The 21,941-nt window shown below is 39.0% G+C and overlaps 1 protein-coding gene across 1 annotated transcript in view; it reads right to left on the bottom strand.

The window, feature by feature from the left end:
- LINGO2 (leucine rich repeat and Ig domain containing 2) overlaps positions 1-21,941 on the bottom strand; it is a 512,233-nt gene that overhangs the window by 293,680 nt on the left and 196,612 nt on the right. Inside the window, exon 3 of the mRNA XM_059412274.1 lies at positions 15,528-15,686. The gene's annotated coding sequence lies outside the window, so the exon portion shown is untranslated. The remainder of the gene's footprint in view (positions 1-15,527; positions 15,687-21,941) is intronic.

The raw sequence follows: 21,941 nt of genomic DNA, 5'->3' as shown, positions 1-21,941 counted from the left end.
TTCTCCCTTCTTACTGAGTTCATAAATAACTTGGAAAACTTCCTCCATTTATACATTAGAAGAAAACCACATGCCTAATGCTATCTGACCTGTGCATATTGAAGATTTTTCTTCACTTGCCTCTTAAAATTGGATTTATCTTCCAATTATTTCCAACTTGCAGGATAAATTCATACACAATTATATTAAAATGCAATTTCTTTGTAGGCCATTTTTGTTTGGTCAAACAAACTCATTCATTAAGAAGAAGTGTGATTAAGTAAGTTTTACATGAAACAGTAGGATGTGGTAGCAGAGCAGCTCGCCACCCTTATACGACACCCAACATGGCATGGTGCCTCTTTGTTCCAACCAACTTCAAGATTTTCCAGTTACTACCGTTCTTTTTCCTTGTGGTGGATATTTCCCACTGTAGCTCATGCTCTTGGTGATTCTCATGTATATTCATAGCAGTTTTAACAGGGTCCTGGAAATTAATTATATTAGCTGCTAATGGGTCTTGAGATTGGTTGGCAGTTCCTCCTCATTCAGCTGTAGAGAAAGCTTTTATCGATTTCCTGCCACTGTGGGTATCTTCACCTCTAGACCCCAAGTCATGACTATTTCTAGTTCAGAATGCTGGTCTTGTGTCCTCTGAAGTCCATTTTCTAGTTAGAGGAAGTCAAGCCTAATCATTCCACCCCCACACCGGCCCTCTTCAGCTTTAGTCTCCTCCATCTTCAATACTTCTTATGCCTGCCTCATCCTCCTTTGTAAAATCTATTTCATTTCTCCTAAATGATCTTCTTTAACTCTTAAACTCTGCTCTGACGTCACTGAGGACACATGAGTGTGTCTTCTGTTCAAGTCCCGCACACATTACCTCCTCTAGCATTAAATAACTGCTCAAGTCAGATTCATCACAAGGCATTGAAAAAAAATGCAAAATGCAAAGCCTGGGACTTCAAAAAATATCAGGTAACGTGAATATCATTAAAAGAATTTTGAGAGGTGAAAGACCCACCATTCATGTTTGTTCTATCTGTAAATAGCATGGCATCGCCACTATTTTACTCAAGGAAATAGTACAGGGTGGGAAAACCTCAAGGCTGCCTCACCGCCTCACCACCTCACCACCTCACCACCTTCAGGGCAGTCAGGGTGGTGAGCAGAGAGCAGCTGATGGCAAGAAGTGGCAGTGGAATGTGAACTGCACAGATCCTGTCTCAGATCCCGGGTCAACCGCTAACGCATCACAGTGGGCAAGTTACTTCAACTCTATAAGCTTCAGTCTCGATTTATAGAAAATAAACATCATAATACTTCTTCACAGAGCTTTTGAAAGTAAAGATAAAAATATATAAAGTGCTTACGGCATGGCTATGGGTCAGAGGGATTTTACCATCAAAAATTCTGAAATCTTCGCATCAGGAAACTGGTATTTTTGGATTTCTTTTTTAAAAGATTTTATTTATTTATTCATGGGAGATAGGGAGAGAGGCAGAGGCAAAGGGAAAAGCAGGCTCCCTGAGGAGCACGGAATTCGATGCGGGACTTGATCGCAGGATCCCGGGATCACAACCTTCGTGGAAAGCAAATGCTTAACCCACTGAACCACCCAGACACCCTATTTTTGGATTTATGTGATACAGCCACAGGCTTTTTTTTTTTTTTTTTTACTTTTTTTTAAGATCTTATTTAACAGAGAGAGAATCTCAAGTAGGCAGAGAGGCAGGCAGAGAGGGAGAGAGAGAGAGAGAGGGAAGCAGGCTCCCCTCTGAGCAGCCAGCCAGATGTGGGGCTCGATCCCAGGACCCCGAAATCATGACCTGAGCCAAAGGCAGAGGCTTAACCCACTGAGCCACCCAGGTGCCCCAGCCACAGAATTTTTAAATTTTGTCCCTGATATCCATTTCTTTTCTTTCATTCTTTCTTTCTTTTTTTTAAGATTTTATTTTTTCCAGAAAGAGAGAGAGCACTAGTAGGGGATGGAGGGCATGGGGAGGAGGCACAGAGGGAGAGGGACAAGAAGGCTCCACTTTGAGCACAGGGCCCCAAGTGGGGCTCCAACTCTGGATCTGAGATCATTATGACCTGACCCAAAATTAAGTCAGTCCTTTGCCAGAGCACCCAGGCACCCTAGGCACCCTCCTGACACCGGTTCTAATCCAGCTGCTCACCACCCTCACTCACTACACACAGGGCTACAGTGACAGGGCCATGTTCATGGTTCCCATACACACCAAAACACTTCTATGGCTTTGCTCATTTTCATTGTCAATGCTGCCTCCCCCCTACCTCCATCCCTCCTTGTAGATCTAGATCCTACCTTGTGAAGATGTCCAGGTTGCACTGAGGCTCAGTCAACTCACCTCTCTCTTAAACATCCGTTGCATACGTAACATGCCACTTGCCGATCCCTGCTGTTGGGTCTTGTCCCAGGTATTTCGAGATATCATCAAATGGAGTCAAAGTGGACTGAACTCTCACTACTTTACTCTCGTTTCCCTCTTCCTTCTTCATCATAACACGGAGATTCCAGTTAGGTCCTGCTCTTTCACTGAGCACTGATGCCCCTGCCTGATGCCCGGGAGGTTTCCAGACCTCCTTGTTTGAGTGATTAGACAGTGATTACTTCCACCCTCTAGTTTCCCAAATCAGACACTATTCCTGAGGCAAAGTAGAGAGCAATGCCTCCATTCCTTTTTGTTATCTTCTATTAAAGGATACAAATTTTGTGTCCTTTATCTTATAGATGTAATAGTAGTATCTCATGAATATGAATATATTCCATGTTCTATGCCACCACTCTTTATTTCTCTCTCAAATTCTCATATGAGTCAGTCGTGAACGGAAATGCCACGTTGGGGACAAATTCACCAGCTCATCACATCACTCTGCTCCTCTGATGACTAAGCCTTACTTATCAAGTCAGGTTTGTCACCGATTCTCTTCCTTTAGATTGTCTCTTCCTGGGAGCACCCCTAGTCTTTAGCTCTGGCAGCTGCCCAAGAAACTCCGGTTTTCCCTAATATGAATTTCCTGAATGGACCTAGCTTAGACATAATCTTAGAACACACTATATTAATATCATTTATGGTGCTCATTTAAATAATTTATTCCTTAAAGTGGTAATTTAGTCTTTTGTGTTTTTGTCTTGTCTCTGCATCTAGATTGTAAGTTCCTTTTAGGACAATGGACGGTGTATCAAAAGCTCTGAGAAGCAAAGCACTATGTTATGACATGATAGATATTAATAAATATTTTCTGAGAAATTCTGGGGGGATGTTAAGTGGAGTGATAAACAGAATGTCGGATGATGTGGATGAAAGGCAAAGTATGAGCCTCTGAAAATGATACAAAAATAGTGTGCAGAAAGTACTCATTAATTCAGCAAACATTTATTGGGGAGCTATTAAATGTTCATCGCTCCATTAGGCACTGGACTACAATGTAAATAAGACATTTCAGTGCCACAAGGAGATCTCTGTGTAGTAAAGGAATTCAAAATGTTCAAAGGTATAATTTTTTTGCCTTAATGACTACAACAAATATAAACTTAGGGGATGATGGGAACATAAGCTGCCAAGAAACCCAAAATGTTAAAAGGTTGTGAATTTCAGTTCCTACAAGTAAACACAAAGTTACTAGATCCCCTAAAGATCATCTTTGTGTGATTTCCTTTTTATATGATTACTACTTGCAAGTTTGTTTCAATTCAGACAACTTCCCTTTGCGGAAGTAGAAGGTGCAGAGTAGAGGTAAAAACCTGGAAGTTGTTTATATACCAGGGTTATCTGAGTGGTTGGTAATGTTTTGGGGCAAATCTTTATGCATTCAGTAGTAAATATATTTGGTGTTCTCCTCCGTTCAAAGAATGAACTGGGTCATTCTCCCTGGAAGCCATGTTAAGTGGCTAAATGCAACATGCTGGGCTTGTGTCCAGTTTTCTGTAGTGACTTTTCTATTTGAATAACTGCAAAATGTATGTTTTTCCTAAAAGCCACTTGGGCACTGCCTAATTCTTCCCTGGGATAGTCAGACCTTGAATTGACTCACATTAGACGATTAAAACCCAGAGATTATTTTGGTATATAACAACAACCTTACCATTTATTTCTTTTTTTTTTTGTAACAATGTAAGAGAAAAAAAAATCTAACATTCATTATAATTCTTTTAAATGGTCCTTTTTTTAAGAGTTTCATTCAAATATAAAAATATCTTATTTGACCTGCAAACCCTGAAAAGTAGCTGCTTTAATTTCTTTTTAAACAGGAAGAGTTATTGAAAAAGAAGATAAGGGGAATGTGGATGCAAGGGCAGAACAAGGTAAAATTTACAAACACCTAGAGCACACTATAAATATCACTCTTTGCCAGAAGGAAGATAATTTTATTTTAAAGTATTAGAATATAGTGTATGACTTGGAAATAGTGGCAAGGAATTTTACTTCTGATGTTTTAAATGTAATATTCAATTTTGAATTTTCAGTCTGATTCCTAAAGTAAATGAGAGTGCATATCCTTTTGTTTTGAGCATTAAAAGCCTCAGTTGACTATTAAAATATATCCACTATAGGGGCGCCTGGGTGGCTCAGTAGGTTAAAGCCTCTGCCTTCAGCTCAGGTCATGATCTCAGAGTCCTGGAATTGAAACTCGCATCAGGCTCTCTGCTCAAGCAGGGAGCCTCCTTCCTCCTCTCTCTGCCTGCTTCTCTGCCTACTTGTGATCTCTGTCTGTCAAATAAATAAATAAAAATCTTTAAAATATATATATATATATATATATATATATATATATATATATCCACTATAGTAAAATGTCATATGCATATTCATTCTTTCATCAATTCATTAATTCATTTATTCATAAATACATATAAAGGGCCTGTTAGCTGTCAGGGTTTTTTTTTTTTTTTTTTTTTTTTTTTTTTTTTCTTTTTTTTTTTTTCTTTTTTTAGTTTATTCAATTATCATCATCTCCATTTGTCAGGGTCTCTTTTAGGGGTAAAGATTGCCACAATAAGAAAGAACCAGTGCCCAGCCTTAAGATGTTTCTAGTTTGGTGGGAAAGGGAAACAGAGATGCAGACAGCAGCTAATACAGAGGGAAGTGAAATCACAAATAACAGTGTTACTAATTGATTTATACTATCCTAAGGCAAATCTGGCAGATATTTACATTCACTTCTATACGTCTGGCATTACTTGATTCTGATTTGTAACAGATTGTTTCTAGGCTTAACCTGTAAATGCCTCCCTAGTATATTCAAACCTTAGCGACTGGGTTTCTGTATTTGGAGGACTCCTATTTGAACCTGTGACGATTTTCAAATAAGAAACAAAAGTCCTTGTGAAAAAGGCAACCCGACTTTGCGACTGATCTTTGTAATCCAAGCATCTGAGGGAAATTCCCTGTCCAGTTCCAGAGTTCCACTTCAGTCATGCCCGTGATCAAATCTCACAAAGCATGCCGGATGCAGAGGCCAGCCACATCATGGGTGGAATATGATTAGACTTGGCAATGAGGAAGGTACTTAATGCAACTACCTTCCGATTCATTAGAGAACACAGTTTGAAACAGGCGATTTCCAAGATACGAGTCTCTTTGCTAGTAAATGCATCAGATTGACTAGAAGGAGTAATGGGACATATCTCACAAGGGTGAGACAACTATAGCTTATGGGTGAATGATATGCAGAATTTAGGACAAATGAGATCTAACTATAGTTTACTATTCCTTGCAGGACAGTTCTGTCTGTCCGTTTGTTTGTTTGTTTTGGAAGTTCTCCAAGTCATGTCTTTCAGAAGGTTCTGGCTTGATTAAGAATTCTATGTGATGAAAGATCAGATGGAGAAAACCCCTATCCATTCTGCTGATGAAGCATGTTTTCGTTCTGCTGCAAGCTCGTCCAGGAAACAGAACATTTTTTTTAATAAAAATTATTATAGGTTAGCTTAAACATTATACTATAATCACTGTTCTCTCTTGGCTTACCTCTAGTCATATTTGATAAATGAATTTGTATCAACTATAAGCAAAAAGAAGTAGGGTAGGAGACCTTCTACTGGAGGATGTTTTCTGAGCTTTAGAGCCTAGCTGAATTCCAGTGACACAGAATCATAAAAATGTATTTAAACCCTGGAAACTTTTCTCTCCATATTAGTGTTCGATGTACTTTGAATTGCTTGTATAAATACTATCATTTTTATGAAATCACACTTTTGAGTCACATTTCAGTACCATCTGCATCATTTCCAGTGCTCCAGATAGAACTTTTGTTTTGAATCCTGATAATTTACACCATATTTGGCAGCCCACAACATTTTTACTAAACATCCTAGAACTCACTGTTCTTTTCAACCATCCCATAATGGCATTTCAGCTAAGTAAAGGCAAAGATGAGTAGGGTTTGATTTCAGTCATCCAAACTGACAAAGAATGATGTGACATAGTCCTAATGTAATTGAGAAGAAAAGGCATATGTTCACTTACACATGCCAGCTCTGTGAGATACAACCATTCTGGGAAAATAGGAATAAGCTAGAATTGCTCTCTACCTGAAAGGACTCATGTTCTAGAAAGTGAAACAGATGTGGTAGAAGTCTGTTCAAGGAGTCAACCAGGACAAGCAAGAACCAGACAAACATGACAGGGAACAGAAACACTGCGGTAACAGCGGGACCAAATACAGTGCATGCATAGGACAGTGTCTCAAGATATAAAAAGCGTTACGTATGACACGTTAAGAAATAAGTGCTTTATCCTCAAGGTATGGGAATGCCATGTTGAGATCTGCTTTCAGCTGTAGGTTTGACTGGATGGCAGACAAAACCAAAGAGAAGGAAACTTTAAAAGACGATTATGGCAAAGCATTTTTAAAAGCAAAGACAATTCTTACGCTTTCTTTGAGGTTCAGCTCTGGATTCACCTCCTTTATCAAGCTTCCCTGAGGCCTCCAGCCCACCAGGACTTTCTCTTGCTCTGAATCTCTGTTGTTTCTGTCCTTGACCCAAGTTCCTGCCTCGCACCAACAGCACTCTGCCTTCTTTCTTTTTTGATAAGTTTACATATCTGTGTTGCTTGGCATTGGCATCAAAATCTCCTTAAGGGTAAAGTTAACATTTAAGAGTGGTGAGTGTCCTTAATCCATGTGGAGGTGAAAGCAGACAGAGTGGGTGGAAACTATTTCCTCTGGTCCAGCGCCACCCACCCCCAAAAGTGACTTCCTGCAAATGTCTCCTGATGATGGTGCTAATGATACAACCTAACACTAACTGGCTTTGGCTTCATAATTAGGGCTGCATTTCAAATGTAGAAAATGTAGTCTCTGTATAGCATTCTCCGACCAAGAGTGTGAAAGTGAGGTTACCCTCTGAAAAGTAACTCGCTGGTAAAAGGAACTCTGTCTATAGGATGTGCCTGAAGATTACAAGGTCTCTCGGCTTAAAAACAGGGAGGTGGAGAACAATGTCCAGATTTTGCTGGACTGAAGAAGGAAGTGATAACCTCCCTGACGGCATTCACTGGAGATGAGGGGATGCTTGGATTGAAACACAGGGAAGCCAAAGCAGGGGAAACAAAAATGCCAGCGTGCTGCTAGGTTGAGGAGGAGAGAGAAAAGAGGGGAGAGTATGTGTGTCTGGAGTGGGGGAGGGGAGAGGTAGAAGAAGAAGGCGGAGGAGGAGGCAGAGAAAAGGGAAGCGGAGGTGAAAAAGAAGGAGGGAGAAGAAAAAAGAGAGGGGAAGGGGGAAGGAGAAGCAAAAAGACAGGAGAGACAAAAGAGAAAAGAGAATGAGAATATATCTGGCCACAGCCTATGTTCTTGACACCAGAGTTGTAACCTGTGGGAAAAGATAGTTCAAAATCATTTCCGTTCCTCCGACCAACAATTCTCTACTTATTCAGGAGGGGAGTGGCAACGGTGGCGGGCACACCTAAAGTCTTCCTTTTTGAACCAGTCCTTATCATCAGTCTCCACACCAGCAAAACAAAATTGGCCACAAAACCCTTTGGACTTGTAGCGCTCAGCTCCAGACCAGTGTTCCACAGAACTCAGCTTGGGAAATGATCTGTTAAATTACTCTGGCACTCTCTGTGAGAGGAAAGAAACACCACATAGATGAAAAACAATATATGGCACAAATGATTGAAAATTTGGCCATTTATGTAAATATTCTATAAATTATAGGTATATAAATATGTATATGACACTTATGCCAAGAATTTTATGTGAAGTCTGTGTGTAAGTTTTCTTTTCCTTGTTGAAAAGGGGAAGACAATTTGCTAATTGAGATCGTTGGTAGCAAATGTTTGTTTGGAGTCAGGGCCTTTCGTAACACTGGCAGCGATGGATCCCCCAGAAAAAGAAAACTTCTACCTCTTAAGCAACTTTCAAATTCCTGGATAAGCAACAGGCACACATATGCAATGAGGGGAAAATGACAAAATATTATAAAAACATATAATAGAGAACAGAGCAAATTTGCACACACGTATAATGGCATAAGGATTGGAACATTAGTCGTAAGAAGAGAAAAACAGGATAATCATATAATGGAAAACACACAGTTTTAAAAAAAGGAGATCGTGGGAGAGAAATCTGGCCTCACATGTATTAGTTGTGGGAAGCCTGGAAAAGTGACGCACTTTTCTCAGTCCTGATTTCTTCATCTTGAATATGTGTAAGACAAGGTCTCTCTTTCAGGGTTATGGATATAAAAGACCTATACTGATCCTGAAATTCAGTTTAGGGTGGCTCTCATTATTAGTTCATCCCTATTGTCATGTTGGACTCAACAGAAAGGAACATTGTTTCCTTTGGTTCATACTACCGCAGAAGAGACTTTGTAAAGATTGTTTATCTCCTGTAGTACCTTGATTTCATGCTAAATCCTCTCAGAATAAAATCCCTTCTAACGAAATGTTCCCTGTACTCACTCAGGGATTTCCCGCCACTCTGTGCAAAACCACTGCACACATTGTAGCAAGCTGTTAACCCCGGAGCAGGACTCTGCCTGACTGCCCGTTTAACTGCACAGCCCATTCCGCCAGGGTACCATCACTGCGCACCCCAGAATCCCCTTCTTCTCCACCCCTGGCTTCGTCTGCCCCTCGCTGAGGGTGACAACAAGCTACTGAGGGAAGAGCAAGCATCTTTCTGGTCCTGGCTCATTGAGGAAACTCACAGTCTGACCCTAGAAAGCCTTTTACCAAAGCCTGGAATCCTCTATGCACCTCGGATTGATGCATTTTCCACACGCCCTCCCTCAGGTTCATAGTACTTTGTCTTCCCTCACGGCTCAGCTGATGATCTAGATCCTGCCTTTGGCTGATAAGACTGGGGACACCCCAAACAGAGAGTCTACAAAGCACAGGCCAGAAATGCCTGGAATTGTCTCTGATTTATCACCATTCTTCTCTTATGTAGTTTCTGGTGGTGTGTTGGGAGATTAACCATGACAGTTAATTTCTTTTTTAAGATTTTATTTATTTATTTATTTGACACAGAGAGAGAGATCACAAGTAGGCAGAGAAGCAGGCAGAGAGAGATGGGGATACAGGCTCCCGCTGAGCAGAGAGCCCGAAGCTGGGCTTGATCCCAAGACCCTGGGATCATGACCTGTGCTAAAGGCAGAGGCTTAACCCACTGAGCCACCCAGGTACGCCCCAACCATGACAGTTAATTTTTAAAGTATTAGTTTACCATGTTAAATGTAGTTTTAATACTAAATCTTCATTTCAAAATTAATAACAGTCTTTCTTGTAAAATATGTGCAACAAAAGGAAAGGTTAAAGGCATAATTACATATAATGCTTGATTAATGTCAGGGACCTTTAAAGACAGTCTCTATGAGTGGATATTAAAGTAGTATTTCCAAATTAGAGAATTATGTCAACAGATCAGGATGATTTATTTGCTACCGTAAGATACATGTTAATATTTCCTTTAGTGGCTTTCAATGTGTTTTATTGATTCTAAAAACTATAATTTGGTATGAAAAAGCATTCTAGTCATCTTGGGTTTAAAAAATAATACTATTCACCTCAATACCAAGATACCCAGCAATATGATTATCATATAACCAAAAACAGATGGTTAAATAGGGCCCTATCTTACCCGTAAATCCTAGACCTGCCATTATCCTAAGAGGGAAGTCATTGCTATAGAAAGATTGCACCCAAGAGCTCCTCAAAGAGCCTCAAGAAGAGAAATGCTTATATAAGGAACTAATCATTATAACTAGCACCACAACAACGAACACTTACTGAGTGTTTATGAGGCATGTCAGGTATTCTGCTAAGCATTTTACATCTCATTTCCTTCTAGGGACCAAGGGTAAAATATTTTGAAATTTGGGTGAAATGAATGTCTGGGCAGAATTGCTACCTCTGTAGATCGTAAATAATGACAACAACAACAACATCAATAATAATAAATGATAGCAGCAACTTATTTATACTGTGTCTGATATTCTGCTGAGTGTTTTATATGTCCGATCTCATTTAATCCTCACAATTGTACATGGGGCAGCTATTAAGATGTGTATGTTACCAATTGTGAATCAGGTCTCAGATAAGTAACTTGCCCAAGATCACAGAATTTGTGTCAGAGTTCGGATCCAAATCCAGGCCTTACTTAAAGCCAGTGCCTTTAAATGTGATAGTATATTTATAACCACAATTTGCTGTAACCTGCTTTCACGAAATACAAAAGGGTAGCTTGCTAGGATAGTAGTATTCTAGTGACTTCTATCCAGAGAAGTCCATACCCAACAACATGGAAAGAGACAACACCATGCCTCTTTCTCCCAAACTTTTGAGATCTATAGAAGCAAAAATTTAGGATTTGTGATTCTTTGTGAAAGAGAACCATATTTTACTTATAAAGGCAACAAGACTTCCATAAGTTTTTTCTTGATCCTTTATATTAAATCCTCCATCCCCTTAAAAAATTTTGTCATTAGGTGATTTTAAAAATCTGTTATGAAATAATGGTAGTATTGGAAGCCATGAGAGAAGAAGACACCCTTGATCTGATGCTGGACAAGAGAACCAAATGCCAGTTGGTCTCGCTAACAAGAGAGAGATCTGCTTCCTACTGTTAACACAGCAGTTACAATTTTGATCAGAAGCACAAAGTTTTGATATTTATTCATTTGTTCACTCATCAGATATGTTTACTGAAAATGTACGTGGCTCTGGAACTGATGTCTCAGAGAAGAAAGACAAAGGCCTTGGTCTCAAGAACATTATGTTTAGTGAATCATATCTATATTTCCTTAAGTATGCATATTTAGAAAGAAATTCTCGGGTTTTTTCCCAGACTATAAGAGAACTTCTCTGAAAACAGATGACACAATCATACAAAATGTACTGAATCTGGTATACTACTGGGGAGTCTTACTACAATGGAAACTTTCAATAAAATAATTGGGATAAAAGCCAGCCTGTGAGTGAGGAGTTTCCAGTAGCAGAGGGAATGCACCCCAGCTCATTAGAGGATGGTGTCAAAGAACGGTTGGGCTGAAGTTCACTTTCATTCATCTTGTGTCTTCTTTGGACTCCCTTCCCCAGCTATTTTCCACCACTTTAAAATATTCCCTATCAGTTTGGCCAAATGTGCATTGTGATGGAAAGGACATGGTACTTTCAGCAGAATTACTTAATTAGGTTTAAGTAAGCACTACGTGTCAAGTAGGGTAGGGTTGCTTTCTAGCCATAAAAATCTGCCCGTGATGCACGCTGCCTTCCCAAAGAGAGAAACAGTGATTGATGTGATGATAAAACAATGAAGGGAAGGATAAAGCCTGAGAGATAAAAGTCTCAAAAGGGGAATAAAGTAGGGTAGCAGCTGCCCCCATCTTAATTGAAGCATAAATTTCAGGAACAGGATCTGAGGTTTAATTTCAAACACATATTGGCAGAGAGTTTATTGCACGTGTGTGTAACCGTGTATGTGATGAAAAACGTGAAAGTTAAATATTCGTCCTTTGTATGAAGCATTTTCAAACCATTTCTAAACAGAAAAAAGTTGCAAATGTAGAAGTTATGGATGATCACTGAGAGATACTGATTTAGTCAGCATTTAACCGAGACGAACAGAATCAGGGATGAGCAGGAACCGTTCCAGGCACTGATGACACAGCACTAAATACATTTCTGTACTCGTGGGACTGACTATTCCGAGTTTATCGTTTCTCTCTGCACCCACCTTCCCTGCCCCTACCCCACCCAACGCCAGGGTCATTTTCTCTAAGCACAGATTCGACCACATCACCTCCCTATTTATAACACTGCCGCCCTGCTTCCAAAACATTCAGGTCCAGCCCCCACCTCTATGCTCCGCCTCTTCCCGCATGAGTTCTGACTCTCTGAGGCAGCTTTCCCTTCTCCAAAGGTACCATATATTTTCACATTAGGGTCGGCTTTGCCATACTGTGCCCCGGGCTTAGAACGCTGCCATACCCATTTTCCATTAGTTAAAATTCTTCCCACTTTTTAGCTGTACTGCCGAAATGCCTCCTAAGCCTCAAAGACCTTCTAATACTATCAGTTTTAACGGCCCCTCATCTTAATTTATGGAGAATTCTGTTTGAAATAGATCATTAAACTTTTTAGTTCATTTTCCCTAAAGTTGAGCTGGTTGCATGTCAGTCCCACTTTGCGAGATGAACTCAGGGCAGAGAGGGTTGTTGATTTGTTTCTGGACACTTAGTGCTTTACATGGGGTTGGAGAATGTTCACAGAGTCAATAAATATGTAGCAAAAAAGTATTAAAGATTCATATAAGACTTTTTAGACCGAATCAGCTACCTCCTTAAGTTCTCAAGGTTCTTTTTCCAGGAGACCTCAAAAATAAGAATGGTTGCACAGCTAAGAATGTCTCTTGCTCTCTGCAGAAAGTAGGGGACACATTGCATACACAGAGGCTGCGGAGTACCTGAACCACCTTGGAGACTGCCTATCCCGTCCCATGGGGCATACTATTATCAGAAGTACTTCCAAAAATCCCATCTTTTATGTTTTGTCTTTCTAGCTTAATATTTCTTCTACATACAAGCATACAAAAATATAATCCTGAGCTACGCAAACCTTTACTTTTAAAATGCTTTAAGGAAGAAAAAATGCTTTTAAGCTAAGGAACAGTACAAATATTTATGGCTTTGTTATAAACTTCTGAGAAGCAGAATTGGGAAGCCTTGACACTGTTAACTTTACGGCAAAGCTAACATGCATCGCTATAAAAAATGCAACTGCCCTTCTCATAACACAGAACAAAAATGAATTTAAAAGCAATATAAACTATAAAGCTATAATGCATAAATTTTCTGCTCATTTTTAAAGAGTTAACCTTTAACTGGGAAAATGTATGAATTCACTGTCAAATCTTTTATGTTCTTGGGGCCCTTCTACATCATATGTTTTTATACAAAAAAACAAAACAGTGGAAGTTACTATCTCTGTGCCTCCTAATCAACAGGATTCACTGCAAAAGACTGTCCAAAGAGAAAAGATGTTATGTTTCTTTATAATACTCAGACCAAAAGCCCTTGTATATTTTTTCTATATTAATAACCTATACAATTCAGAAATATAAAGTATTCTAAAGAATAAAAATTCTGATCTCACAGTAGAGGAGAGCTCTTGCCTATGTGACATTATAAATAAGTGCTAATAATTGAATTATCACATGATTACCTTCAAAATAGATTTAATTTTATCCTTCTCCTTTTTGTCTATTTCTTCTAAGTCTGATGGTTTAACAGCCAACCCAGTTTTGTTGAAAATAGAGAAGTAAACACAATCAGGATGAAATTTATTTTGGACTCAGAGACTAAGACTTAAACATTTAAGAATATGTAAGTCTACCATGAAGCATTCTTGCTTTAATTAGTTGCTTGATTTTAATGCTACAAAGCCTGGAAGTAGGTTGAGCTTTATTCCCCCCAAATTCCCCATTTTGATGTCCCTTTTAGATACAGACTAGCAGAAGTTTTCTAAATATGGATAACCAACCTTGCCACCAACCAGGACAATTGTCCACCAATCAGTTCATCAATAAAGGTTTGGGCCATGAGTCTGGGGATCTAAACTCCTTCTAACAAATTTGAAATCTGTGACTATTTGAGTTTTGTACCTACCTGATATTATCATCTTAGAGACAAATATGTTATTATGGCATTGGGAGGGATATTTATCAAACTTTAAAGAATCAATTATTCTCAGTCACTTGAGAAGTTCTCTTTTACATCCAATAATTATCTTGAGCTCTAATTTATTGACTGAGGCCCATTTAGTCACAGAAAGTAAGAGAGCTGTATTTGTAAAGATGTCAAGTGACTCAAAATAATTGCCCTCCTTTTTTTTTTTTTCTCAGTTAATGAAGTTTACTTATGTTTTCTGTTTCTGTAATTGAACTTAGAGAAAATCTTGTTTGGGGTGCATAAAATTCCAAGAAGCTGTAAAAGCTTCGATGGTCTTTAAGTCAGAGCCCAAGAATAACTTGTGGTTCTCCCAGGTGTTTGTTGATGACACCTTCAAATTATCTTATGGAGGAGGAAGACAGTTAAGAAGCTCTGACCAGAAATTTGAGAGGCAAAGTGGGGAGTTTGGGGGGTAAGAAAGGAAAAAACGAAACAAAGTGGGATCAGGAGGGAGACAAACCATAAGAGACTCTTAATCTCACGAAACAAACTGAGGGTTGCCAGGGGGAGGAGGGTAGGGAGAGGGTGGTTGGGTTAAGGACATTGGGGAAGGAATGTGCTATGGTGAGTGCTGTGAAGTGTGTAAACCTGGCGATTCACAGACCTGTATCCCTGGGGCTAATAATACATTATATGTTAATAAAATTTTAAATAAAAAAAGAGGATCTGACTAAATATGGGTAATAGTGGAGAAGAGTTTCCAGGATGCAATAGAGAAAAGCAGCAAAAAGAATATTTGAATAAAAGCATAACATCGTAAATTCTAGGAGCCACAGTAATACCAAAGTATGTCACTGTATCAGCATTTTAAATAATACTTAGAGGAACAGAAATTAAAGGGATAAATATAAATAAATGAGGTAGAATAGTTGGCATTATCTTCTAAATTAGAGTAACCTTGAGGCATATTTATAAGATCATATACTATAAAATGACACTCACATTTCTATATCATATAAAATACAACTACTAAACAGCCACACTTTCCCTATAGAATCTTCAAAAATACAACTGCTTATCCCATTACAGTTCAGAGGAGTTACTTAAAGGGGAAAAGTCCTTAGTTTGCAATTTTGGGCTGTTGCATTAACCTGAATCCATAATATCTTGTACAGCTTTATGTGTATCTTAAAATAACTCCTCTCTCCTCTTGAGAAAAAAAAATGAACTCAATTATTACGACACACATTCTCCTAAATCCAAGGGAGTATCATTCTTCAACAACCTGTTCAGTGGACTTAGAAAATAAATAGAAAAGCTATACATTATTCAATACCTCTTGGCAATGCATGAAAGCCCTGAGAGCAAGTAATAAATGATCGGATGTCTTCCTCAGTCTTACCTGGTTTACTCTTTTTAAAAATCCAACCCTTGCTGTCCACCATGCAAAGCTCCTGGCCACTGGGTGAAATCCAAACTGGGTCGTTGATCATGGTAATCCCAACATGTCACGGGCAGCAGCATCTCTCAGAGTCCCACACGCCAACTGCTTGAAGTGAACCTGCAACAAACACGGTATTTCTTCATTTTAATTGAAAAATAGTGAACCATGTCCTAGGTCCAGCAGGCATCACTACTTAATCAATAACGGAATCATAAAGGAATATGCGAGGGGCTATAACTGCCTCTCAAGATGCTGATAAACATTAAAGCCAGAAGACGGAAGTTTGTGTGCTACAAAAGGTGTTTTTGCTGAGTGCACGCTCCTCTTAACAGTATTATTGATCTGTTTGAGCTGTCAGTGTAAATAAACATTACTGATATTAAAACTCACATCTTCTATGGTGTGTACCCCTTCTCCTTCATGTAGGTGACCACTTGGAGAACCCAGAATATTTTTCTGTCTCTACCCAGCCTACTCTCAGTCTAACTGAGCAGTATGGTTCAACAGGGCCAAACTCAGCTAAAGAAAAATCCACATGATTAGATCAAGGAGAGTTTCCTTTGTCAGCTCTGACACCCTGGCCAGTGTCAACATTCCTTGCATACAACTTGCGTCACGTCTATAGGCTCGTGTGTGAGAAAGGCCTTTGAGGGGCATATATGAGATGCTGTAAATTCAACAGTCACCTTATCCATATGGAGACAGAGACTACAAAAGAGTAACCAATAGGAAAACATTGTAGGAGGAATTTGTGCACAAAGGAAATGCCCATGACCCAGGAAAGTAGATGAGGAAATTTGGGGACAATCTACCACATATCTAATATTTCACTATTTGTGTCCATATGAAGAAATATGCTGTTTAAACTTCATAAGTATATTTGACTTCCATTCAAGGAGGAAAAAAAAAAAAAACCACTCATGCACAATCAACAACTCCAATTTGGCCTCATTCCTTCCACACAAAAAATTCCGTTCAACAGAAGTTAAGAAGGACACTAGTGAACAGATTAACTTATTGGGCTTCCCAGAAGTAACTCTCAGATTGTTGAGCTACAACAAACAAATTTAGTTATGCATGTAGAAAACCAGAATTATTACTAGTTTCTAAAGAGTGCCACAGAAAGGGCTGAGAGGTCATTCTAAGTCTGTAGGGGGACTTGCATGGATGACTGTGTGCTGCAGATTCATGGACACACGTGCAAAATCTGATTTTAACAAGCCATAAAATGATACAGCTTCATGCACCTGTGATTGGAGCTTTACCTATTCCCAGATGTCAATGCAGAGATGTCGTTAAGAGGCACAGTAGTGAGAGACCCTCTTGTGCCATGTCAGCAAAAATGGTAAGAAGGCAAGAGGTTGACGTCAAGTGCGTACCTCTGAATAAAATGCAATGCTTCAAAATCAGTCCTTAAAAGGAGAGGCATGCATGCCTGTGAACGATCGTAAGTGATCGTTCTGCAATTCAGAACAGGAATGTCGATGCTATTAGTGACACACATAGATACCCACACACCTAGATCCCCCAGCTCTGCCCTGCTAGCAAACACAGACACACATACACACACATACCCCTCAAAGCCAGAATGTTCCAAGTATGTTGATCCAAGCTCTGGCATTCGCTAACTAAAACTTTGGTCAACTTGCGGATGCAAAATGTTTTTATTCATGCCAAAAATCATTCTATTTCTTTGCTGCTTTATGTACGCTCTAAAAATGATCAAAAGAATTTCCTTACAAAACAAATCTGTTCTCATGAGTGTAATCTTTTTTTGGTCTCTTGGCAGTCATGTAGGATATTGAAAGAAGTCATACACTGGTGGACCTAATGATAGCAAAGTGTTTATAAACCTAATCTCCAAGCTCCCAAACTGATTTCCCCAAAATGGAAACATTTTGAAAGCTACTTGCTCTGGAAGCACCTGCCTGTTGGTGTGACTTCTCCAACTTTAGTTCTGTGACTTACTACAAAAGAGTAAAAATCAGTATATCAGGGTAACTACTTGCTTCCTAAAAGGGGCTTTATTTCATTATACAAAAACGATGCTATTGATCCCTTCCTTGAAGGGGTAGGTTTTGTGTATTTCTTTCATTATTGATGGTTTTCCACTGACTATCGATCACTGACTTATCCATTAACCTACTTACTCATTTCACAGACTTGGATAGAGTACCTCAGTTGTTCCGGGTAAGGGATTTGGTGCCAGATACAAAATGAAAAGACACACATTTCCCCCTAAAAATGATTGCCATCTATTCTATTCTGATTTAGTTGGCATATATTTGTGACAAAGAAAGGAAGTCACATTGGACCAAATCAAAATAATTGGCTTTATTTTATATCCTCCTCCTAGATGACTGGGCCATGGGATTTTATAAAGTTTGTCAGTGAGTACAGCATTATAAGCCAAAGGCAAAGCCACAATCTAAAATGACCGATTCGTTTGGAGATTTTTAATGACTGTTTCAATCTCCTTACTGGTTATGGGTCTGTTCAGGCTTTCTATTTCTTCCTGGTTCAGTTGTGGTAGTTTATATGTTTCTAGGAATGCATCCATTTCTTCCAGATTGTCAAATTTATTGCCGTAGTGTTGCTCATAGTATGTTCTTATAATAGTTTGTATTTCTTTGGTGTTAGTTGTGATCTCTCCTCTTACATTCATGATTTTATTTATTTGGGTCCTTTCTCTTTTCTTTTTGATAAGTCGGGCCAGGGGTTTATCAATTTTATTAATTCTTTCAAAGAACCAGCTCTTACTTTCGTTGATTTGTTCTATTGTTTTTTTGGTTTCTATTTCATTGATTTCTGCTCTGATCTTTATGATTTCTCTTCTCCTGCTGGGCTTAGGGTTTCTTTCTTGTTCTTTCTCCAGCTCCTTTAGGTGTAGGGTTAGATTGTGTACCTGAGACCTTTCTTGTTTCTTGAGAAAGGCTTGTACCGCTATATATTTTCCTCTCAGGACTGCCTTTGTTGTGTCCCACAGATTTTGAACCATTGTATTTTCATTATCATTTGTTTCCATGATTTTTTTCAATTCTTCTTTAATTTCCCGGTTGACCCATTCATTCTTTAGAAGGATGCTGTTTAGTCTCCATGTATTTTGGTTCTTTTCAAACTTCCTTTTGTGGTTGAGTTCTAGTTTTAGAGCATTGTGGTCTGAAAATATGCAGGGAATGATCCCAATCTTTTGATACCGGTTGAGTCCTGATTTAGGACAGAGGATGTGATCTATTCTGGAGAATGTTCCATGTGCACTAGAGAAGAATGTGTATTCTGTTGCTTTGGGATGAAATGTCCTGAATATATCTGTGATGTCCATCTGGTCCAGTGTGTCGTTTAAGGCCTTTATTTCCTTGCTGATCTTTTGCTTGGATGATCTGTCCATTTCAGTGAGGGGAGTGTTAAAGTCCCCTACTATTATTGTATTATTGTTGATGTGTTTCTTTGATTTTGTTATTAATTGGTTTATATAGTTGGCTGCTCCCAGGTTGGGGGCATAGATATTTAAAATTGTTAGATCTTCTTGTTGGACAAACCCTTTGAGTATGATATAGTGTCCTTCCTCATCTCTTATTATAGTCTTTGGCTTAAAATCTAATTGATCTGATATAAGGATTGCCACTCCTGCTTTCTTCTGATGTTCATTAGCATGGTAAATTCTTTTCCACCCCCTCACTTTAAATCTGGAGGTGTCTTCGGGCTTAAAATGAGTTTCTTGGAGGCAACATATAGATGGGTTTTGTTTTTTTATCCATTCTGATACCCTGTGTTTTTTGACAGGGGCATTTAGCCCATTCACATTCAGGGTAACTATTGAGAGATATGAATTTAGTGCCATTGTATTGCCTGTAAGGTGACTGTTACTGTATATGGTCTCTGTTCCTTTCTGATCTACCACTTGTAGGCTCTCTCTTTGCTTAGAGGACCCCTTTCAAGATTTCCTGTAGAGCTGGTTTGGTGTTTGCAAATTCTTTCAGTTGTTGTTTGTGCTGGAAGCTTTTAATCTCTCCTTCTATTTTCAATGATAGCCTAGCTGGATATAGTATTCTGGGCTGCATGTTTTTCTCAGGGCCAGACGGCTTCCCGGGGGAATTCTACCAAACATTTAAAGAAGAACTAATTCCTATTCTCCTAAAACTGTTCCAAAAAATAGAAATGGAAGGAAAACTTCCAAACTCATTTTATGAGGCCAGCATCACCTTGATCCCAAAACCAGACAAGGATCCCACCAAAAAAGAGAGCTATAGACCAATATCCTTGATGAACACAGATGCGAAAATACTCAACAAAATACTAGCCAATAGGATTCAACAGTACATTAAAAAGATTATTCACCACGACCAAGTAGGATTTATTCGAGGGCTGCAAGGTTGGTTCAACATCCACAATCAGTCAATGTGATACAACACATCAATAAAAGAAAGAACAAGAACCATATGATACTCTCAATAGATGCTGAAAAAGCATTTGACAAAGTACAGCATCCCTTCCTGATCAAAACTCTTCAAAGTGTAGGGATAGAGGGCACATACCTCAATATCATCAAAGCCATCTATGAAATACCCACCGCAAAAATCATTCTCAATGGAGAAAAACTGAAAGCTTTTCCGCTAAGGTCAGGAACACGGCAGGGATGTCCATTATCACCACTGCTATTCAACATAGTACTAGAGGTCCTAGCTTCAGCAATCAGACAACAAAAGGAAATTAAAGGCATCCAAATCGGCAAAGAAGAAGTCAAATTATCACTCTTCGCAGATGATATGATACTATATGTGGAAAACCCAAAAGACTCCACTCCAAAACTGCTAGAACTTATACAGGAATTCAGTAAAGTGTCAGGATATAAAATCAATGCACAGAAATCAGTTGCATTTCTCTACACCAACAGCAAGACAGAAGAAAGGGAAATTAAGGAGTCAATCCCATTTACAATTGCACCCAAAACCATAAGATACCTAGGAATAAACCTAACCAAAGAGACACAGAATCTATACTCAGAAAACTATAAAGTACTCATGAAAGAAATTGAGGAAGACACAAAGAAATGGAAAAATGTTCCATGCTCCTGGATTGGAAGAATAAATATTGTGAAAATGTCTATGCTACCTAAAGCAATCTACACATTTAATGCAATTCCTATCAAAGTACCATCCATCTTTTTCAAAGAAATGGAACAAATAATTCTAAAATTTATATGGAACCAGAAAAGACCTCGAATAGCCAAAGGGATATTGAAAAAGAAAGCCAACGTTGGTGGCATCACAATTCCGGACTTCAAGCTCTATTACAAAGCTGTCATCATCAAGACAGCATGGTACTGGCACAAAAACAGACACATAGATCAATGGAACAGAATAGAGAGCCCAGAAATAGACCCTCAAATCTATGGTCAACTAATCTTCGACAAAGCAGGAAAGAATGTCCAATGGAAAAAAGACAGCCTTTTCAATAAATGGTGCTGGGAAAATTGGACAGCCACATGCAGAAAAATGAAATTGGACCATTTCCTTACACCACACACAAAAATAGACTCAAAATGGATGAAGGACCTCAATGTACGAAAGGAATCCATCAAAATCCTTGAGGAGAACACGGGCAGCAACCTCTTCGACCTCTGCCGCAGCAACATCTTCCTAGGAACAACGCAAAAGGCAAGGGAAGCAAGGGAAAAAATGAACTACTGGGATTTCATCAAGATCAAAAGCTTTTGCACAGCAAAGGAAACAGTTAACAAAATCAAAAGACAACTGACAGAATGGGAGAAGATATTTGCAAACGACATATCAGATAAAGGACTAGTGTCCAGAATCTATAAAGAACTTAGCAAACTCAACACCCAAAGAACAAATAATCCAATCAAGAAATGGGCAGAGGACATGAACAGACATTTCTGCAAAGAAGACATCCAGATGGCCAACAGACACATGAAAAAGTGCTCCATATCACTCGGCATCAGGGAAATACAAATCAAAACCACAATGAGATATCACCTCACACCAGTCAGAATGGCTAAAATCAACAAGTCAGGAAATGACAGATGCTGGCGAGGATGCGGAGAAAGGGGAACCCTCCTACACTGTTGGTGGGAATGCAAGCTGGTGCAACCTCTCTGGAAAACAGCATGGAGGTTCCTCAAAATGTTGAAAATAGAACTGCCCTATGACCCAGCAATTGCACTATTGGGTATTTACCCTAAAGATACAAACGTAGTGATCCAAAGGGGCACGTGTACTCGAATGTTTATAGCAGCAATGTCCACAATAGCCAAACAATGGAAAGAACCTAGATGTCCATCAACAGATGAATGGATCAAGAAGAGGTGGTATATATACACAATGGAATACTATGCAGCCATCAAAAGAAATG

The sequence above is a fragment of the Mustela nigripes genome, chromosome 9 (genome assembly GCF_022355385.1).
Source record: "Mustela nigripes isolate SB6536 chromosome 9, MUSNIG.SB6536, whole genome shotgun sequence".
NCBI lineage: Eukaryota > Metazoa > Chordata > Mammalia > Carnivora > Mustelidae > Mustela > Mustela nigripes.
The sequence above is the reverse complement of the archived record's forward strand: the minus strand, read 5'-3'. Positions and strand labels throughout refer to the sequence as shown.